The 7253-nt window shown below is 48.2% G+C and overlaps 1 protein-coding gene across 13 annotated transcripts in view; it reads left to right on the forward strand.

Moving 5' to 3' along the window:
• Window positions 1-7253, forward strand: part of LOC102671224 (serine/threonine-protein phosphatase 4 regulatory subunit 1-like) — a 111361-nt gene that overhangs the window by 44854 nt on the left and 59254 nt on the right. The gene's annotated exons all lie outside the window — the stretch shown is intronic.

Consider the following 7253-nt stretch of genomic DNA (forward strand, 5'->3'; position numbering starts at 1 on the left):
AGGGAGGAAAAGGGGGAGGAAAAGGAACGTGGCGATATCGGTTTGCGAAGCTATAACGCGTTACCGAGTTCCATATGCAAGATACGTCCAAGAAACTGTTACCAACGCTAATTACCATTTTACGGTTTCGTTCCAAGTATTTGCATTTTCCGGTAATTAGAATTTCTCATTCCCATATTGTATTATTTCTCATCGGTTCGAAGAGAAATGTCGGTTCACCGTGTTTCCTTCCTATAAGAGAGGTTTCCTGTCTCGTAAATACGCGTTTTATTTTTTTCGTCCATCCTTCGATCGTTATAAATTCTTTTTATTCATTCATTTACCTCTCCCTCTCTCTCTCTCTCTCTTCACATCGCGAACGATCCGAAACGAAATTACGAACGTTCGTTACGAGACGACGCGTCTGGTATTCACGTTTCGACCTGTCGCGACCAGTCGAGGGTTTCGAGTAAACTGGTACAACTACTTTATCGACTGAGGAAGATCGGCGCAACTGCTTGCACTGATTTTCATTTCAATGCGTCGCGAGACGTGTTCGTCGGAGACATTGAAGAGAGAGAAACGGACGTCGACGGAAAGTTAAAGATACACAGCCGGTCGTGCACGAACCGATCGAGTCTGCCAACTTTCCAACGAGGGGAGAGAGGAGGGTCGTCGTACCCTCTTTCGTTTTCTCTCTCTCAATTTTTTCCCCTCGAAGATTTCGGTAATTTCATCGTTCGTATCGACGTTCAGAGAAATAGGTAGAACGATATTTAACGCGCTTCGAGGGCGAACGCAGAAGGTGCGCCCGAAAGCGACGCTTGTCGGAAGCTGTAATGGAGATTGATAGCTGTTGCCGTGGAAAGGTCGATCTTGCGAATGGAAATTAGCAAGCGGAGAATTAGATCGATCCTAAAATATTCGAAATCGCGTTGATAGGACAGCTTATTATTCTTTTCTATCTCTGTTCCAATTCGATCGAATAGCTAATTCAGATTTAACCGATCGAAAAGTTGGAAAATGTGTCCAAATTCGTGTTTCTCGTAAATAGTCGCGTATACACTCGTGATCAAATTGTTTAAAAATGGCGATACATTCGCGCAAGAGCGAAAAAGGTATTATAATAACGCGACGTAACAACAGAGACGGAAAATTGCACGAAAGTTTCGATTACGATCGCGTTTTTGGCGGTTCCATTTTCTTAAAATTCTAACAATCGATAGTAAAACGTAAGAAATATCTCGATCTTTCTTCGAGTACGTTTGTCACGCGGCAAAGATATTAAAATAATTCGCGTTTGAATAGAAATGGGGAATAAACGTCGCGTTAATAGCTATCGACGGTAATAAAGAGGAAAGCGACAAAGAGGCGAAAAGCGAAACGAGGTGTGTGGAACGCAGTGAGGTGGGCGAATCGCATTCGGCTGCTACCATAATTGTACTTTGACATTGTCCCATTGTTTTGCACATCCGCGTGGGCACCTTCTTCCTATCTCTAAGGATCGAATTTTTTTCACGAATTATCGTCGATCGCACGGATTCTCGTCGCAAAGGCGGATCGACTTCGTCGCTCGAGAACGTCGAATCGAATCTCGCGACAAATTGGAAACGAAGAAAAGAGAGAGATAGGTAGGAACGGAGAGAGAGAGAAAAGGAGAGAAAGAAAATTTCGAGAGATTATTCGTTCTCTGGTCGGAAGGTAAAAATGGTGGTTGGAAGCGGTGACCGCCTACATCGCGTAGGTAAAACGGAACGTACTCGTTTATGGGCTCACGTGTCCCGATCTTAACGAGGCTGGTTTGCGTTCCTTCGCGGTGGAACACGCGTGTAACGCGTCCCACTCGTTACGATTTATATAATTTGTCGGAAATAGCGATACGATCGTTCGATCATCGAACCGTTTAAGGAATTCGTTATGATAATTTCTTTCTTTCTTTCTTTGGCGGATAACAAGTATCGCGATCGTGTTCGCGATCGATTCTCGGGAGAGAAAGGCAAGGAGAGGGTGTGCAGGTGGCTCGTACGTCGAGAAGATGAAGTCTCTCTCGTGTTGGAACAATGGGGTATGACGCGCGCGTCAGGAAGCGTACATGTCTTACTTCCGGTGACTCGCCGTCTAATTGATTCTCAACCCTCTTGTTCGGTTAACGTCGTCTATCGGGTCTCGAGCCGTTCTCGTTGCCGTGTTTGTCGCCGTCTAGGCGAGAGCCGTCGTCGTCTTCGTTCGACGTCGACGAAACGATCTACAAAGAGTCGTAAAATACGCAGGTACGCTCGAGCCTCGAGGGGCAAATTTTAATGCAGATACAGAAGCGGTGGGGGCCCGGGCCCTTCACGACCGATTTAAGATACGCCGACGTGTTCCGTAGCGCCGGTGACGACGTTTTCTTTGAACTTGCCCCGCCGTGAAATATTCACCTTCCGTGTAATATTGAACGGCGTGTCGTAAATTTCGCGTGCACCGCGTCGCAAAACCACCGTCTTTACAGCTGCGTTGCCTTCTAAAACGAGGAGGAACAGAGAGAAGAGGGGGAAGGAGAACAGAGAGAAGAAGGAATACCGATCGGAAAGGTAGCGAGCGACGACGTCCAATTCGTTGTTCGCGGCCAATTAATCTCGAAACAATCGGAACTTTTCATTGGAAAGTTGCACGACATCGCGGCCTACTATCCCGCGACGATGGGAAAAAAATGGATGGACGACGAGCGAGTTGGTCGGCGAAGAAAAGTCGGAGGTTATGGGGAGAGGGGGGTTTGTTTTGGTGCGTGACTGCGAAAAAGAGGTGCGTGGCCCGCTGCCGTGCCAGGCACGCAACTGCACGCGCACGCGGCAAAATGCGGTGCGTGCACGCAGCTCGCCTTTATAAGCTGTACGAAAGATAGAGTATTAGATAGCGACGATTCGCCGTGACAGTGATTTAGGGGTCGCTATGGCGCCGCGATTCAGAAACAAGGGTTCGTTCAACTCGTTCGTGATCCTTGCTCGCAAAAATGTTGGGCGAATCTGGAGGGAAAAGGGGGCGTAGATATCTTTCTTTTTTTTTTTACATCGTGAAAAAGTTGCGCTTTTAAATAGGATGCGGGATGAATCGCGAATTCGGGTGCATCGATCGAAGGCGAAAGCGAATACGTCTTATCGTTTCTTCGATTTCGAATACGAGGCGATGCGTTTTCCCGGGTTCTGTCTTACTACTACGACTCCTTTTACCTGCCAAGTTATTTTAAGAGCGCAGAATTTTGCACGCTCACGTGACTGTGCCAGCCGCGTCCACGGATAAAGACAAACAAGGGAAAGGAAAACACGTTTAGAGTCGTTTAAAGGGATTACGGCGATGTACGCGTTCGATCGGTCGTCTCTTTCTCGGGCCGATCTTCCCTTTATCGAATAATAACACGAGTGGATCGACCGACTAACTCGGTAATAGTCTCGCTCGAGTAATCATGGAACGAACGATGGCGCTGTAAATTCGCCGAGAAACTGGATGTTTCTCCGAAGTCCGAGGTCCAAAATATCTCAAACGATACCGCGAAATCTCGCGCCTTCGTTCTTCCTCTCCGAGCGAGTAGTACTTGGCGATTTCATTTTCTTTTTCTTTTTTGTTTCGAAATATCTTGGAATTTCAAGTAAAAATTTCCAAAAAAATTAACCGCGTTAATTTTCGCATAACGCATAAACGTAGGTTAAATCCATCGTAATGGGTAGATTTTGGAAGATGGATTAAAATAGGGAATCGAAGCGGCAAAATGGCGGCGAGAAGGAACGCGCAATTCTCGTCGTATTCCACAAATAATCGACACAAATCGGTCGTCCTTGGCACGGTTATCTACCGATTCGCACTCGGTTTCCGCTTCTTCGTTCCACGTTCGAAACAACCACGTCGTATTTACGAAAGAAACTCGGCAAAGAGGTCGTAAACTCGAGGTTTCGAGGCTGCGGCGTAAGGTCTCCGTATCAATGGCGGCTCTGATTTTACCGTTTACCTTACCGACCGTTTCTCCTTCCTCTCCTCCTCCTCCTCCTCCTCCTCGCGCTTTAACGATTCTTTCGACTTCGGCCAGGAATTAGCTTTTCTCTTCCCCGAATCGACTCGGAAGGGAACGATAAAATACGATTCTCCGGGACACAAGAATATAGGGAAATTAGGAGGATCAGGATCGATCGAAAGGAAGAAGAAATAGATATAAATGCGCGCGTGTATACGTCCTTGTCTCGATTCGTAATCGGATGCCCCCTCCCCTCCCCACCCCCTATCCCCTCCTTGATCGATCGCGTTCAGGGGAGGACGCTTTCAGCGCATAATGAGAAAGCTGCCGTCGTGGATGCGCCATTGATTTTCAACCGGAAACTAACTTCCACGGTAGAAGCAACAAGTAATTACTTTAAAGAAATTGAATTACGGGGACTATGGTAGCGCGCGTCTGCTCGCTTAAGTACATTCACGCTCGCTGTCCTAATCGAATCGTACGACATTTTCGCGTAATCAAGATCGTTCGCTGCCTTCGAACCTGTATCTATCTTCTCGTACGAACTTTTTTTTCTCTCCGTCCTTCTTCTCCACCCGAACTTTTCGTTTCCGCCGCGATCGCCGGTTATCGACCCTTTCGCTCTCCCTTTCGCCCCAACTTGGAAGGAGAAGGAGAGAAACGAGAGAGTTCACCTCCCGATCCTCGCCTCGCGCCACCCCCTCGAATCGACGAAACGAGACCGAAACACGATCGCGCGTAACTCCGAACGTACGACGCGAAACACCCCCATCTTTTCTACCCTTTGAACTTTTAAGAGACCACTCGACGCTTCGAAAGATGACTCTAAACGTTCAATGAGGCCAATACCACGAGGGTGCGGCTCTTAACGAGGTTACTCTTTCTCTCTCTCTCTCTCTCCCTCCCTCCCTCCCCTTCAATTTCTCCCTCCAACTCCAGTCGCTTTACAACACCACGCTCCTCCGATCGCAGCGGTGCTATTCGCGCGCGCGAGAGATGCTACGCTCTTTCCTCTGTCTCGGCAAGGGGTGGTTGATTTGGGCGCGAAATTGCCCGACAAAATCAAATTTCATTTCGCCGAGGGCGTGTCTGGACAATCGAGCAGTCAAGTGGCCAGCGGCCAATCTGACTATCTCGTCAACCAATTTTCTCCGTGATTACTTTACTCCTCGTTGCCCTTAACCGAGGCGACGACCGACGCCGCAACGAGACTCTCTCTCCCTCTCTCTTCTCTCGCGGCTCTCCCGCCAACTTTCCTCCTCCTAATTTCAAATCCTTCCGCGAAAATTCGTTTTCTCCGCTATATTTCCACGGTCCACTCCTCCCCCACCACCAACCGTTTCTATCCTTCGTAACACGATGATCGCGGCTCGCCTTCCTTCGGTGTTTCCGTTTTTCNCCGAGTACCTGTCATCGCCACGCGATGTAATTTAAATTCTCTCCCCATTTTTCCCTTTTCCTCTCTCTCTCTCCCTCTCTCCATCCACGGATCCTAATTAATACGCGATGCTCCGTATTGCTTTAAAACGCGGGTTTTTTTGGACATCGCGCGTGGAAGAAGCGATTGGATGCGCGCGTCTCGAAAACAGTCGTTTCTTTCTCCTTTCGTTCTCGAAGCGCGTAATCGATAGGCCAAGGTAAAGCGCGAAATTTTCTTCGCTTGCACGTGCGAATGTGCCTCAAGATAGCTTCCCACGCGACTGCGGAGACCAAACTTGGACTTATCGTGGAAAAAATCTAACCATCTACGAAAAAGACAACGGCGCGAAACACTGGAAGCGAGAGCTTAGCGTTGTTGGAAGAGCGATTGTTCCACCGGATCATTCGACTGTTCGAGTTTACGAAGGTTGGCCATCTCTCTTTCATCCGAGCCGGGACGTTATTCCCTCCTCTCTTTCCTCAGAATCTCGTACACCTCAAATAAATTCGTTTACTCTTTCGAAGCGAATACGTAATTTCTGAATCGAGAAATCTGATGACCGATCGGAACGAGATCGATTCGATCGGTAAGAAAGAATTCCTCGTACGCGTTTGCCTCGTACGAAATAATCGAGTTTCACGAGAAGAGAGAGGGAGGGAAGAAAGAGAGTATTCCGACCTTCGGGTCCGCGTTTCATTTGCTCGTGTCAGTCTCAAATTTCCACGTTCGACGCATACCTGCTACTTTCGTGCCTATCTCATCCCCCGGATCGTGACGTTGTTCCGTACCTGCCTGTCCTCCTCCTCCTTTTCCACTCTATCCGTGCAACCGTCTTCGACGATGCCCGTTAAACCGTACCAAATGGATGCTGCCCTCCTCCCGATTTCTTATTCATCGATGCCATTCGACTTTGGCGATTTAGTTTCAACGATTGCTCTTTGATAGTATCGCATATATATATCGTTTCCTTCGTTATCCCCGTCAATAAAACGATCGAAAAGCAAGTTCAACCAGGTATCGACGATATCGAACGTTGATATCGACGAGTACGATGCCTATCGGGTATTAAAAGGTAAATTTCAACGCGTGTCAGGGTAAACAGAAAATTATGAATAATTGTGTCAACAAGGGGTATTTCGTTCCCTCTTCATCTCTTCAAACTTTTTCGCATAATTTATAATTGTTTGCGATGTTTTATTTTATACGATATTATATACGATTTCGAATTAAAAATTACACCTGCTCTGCGCACGTGTCGCGATAATCCGTTCTCTTTGATTTCAGGTAAGTCGAATCGAGCACTATCTATCTATCCACTGTTGCGAGCGATCGTTTCCGGTAAGTGTGTTTCCCTTACCGATGATCATTCGTCTCGTTCGCATTTTTTCCACGAACGAAGAAAGAACAAAAATGTAGAGAGAGAGAGAGAGAAAAGGGGGGGACGACATTTCGATTCGTTGGCGTTACGAGGCGGTGGTAGACGGAGATTTTGGGACGGTTCTCGTAGTCGTGTGGTCGCGCGCGTTCGGCCCGGACAAGGAAGCGAAGGAGAAGCCTACGACGCAGTTGCTCCCGCGGTAGGTATATACGCGCAACTGCGTCGTTCGAATGAGGACGGTAGGAAGAAAGAGGGGAGAGGGGGGAGGGTGATGGAGCGAGACGGAAGGTGCGTTGCGCGGAGAGGAAGATAGCGTGGAAGGACGGAGAAGGAGAAGAAAGGAGGTAGAGAGGAGATGGTACGCTGTGAAGTTACGGGCCGGTCACGTGGTTCGTCTCGCGACCATACCTCCTTAGCCGCGGTCCCGCTTCGAACGCTTTCGCGCGTGTTCGGCCGCGTACGTGAACCGCGCGTCGATGTGTTCTCTCGAG

This window comes from Apis dorsata, unplaced genomic scaffold (assembly GCF_000469605.1).
Source record: "Apis dorsata unplaced genomic scaffold, Apis dorsata 1.3 scaffold_486, whole genome shotgun sequence".
Lineage (NCBI taxonomy): Eukaryota > Metazoa > Arthropoda > Insecta > Hymenoptera > Apidae > Apis > Apis dorsata.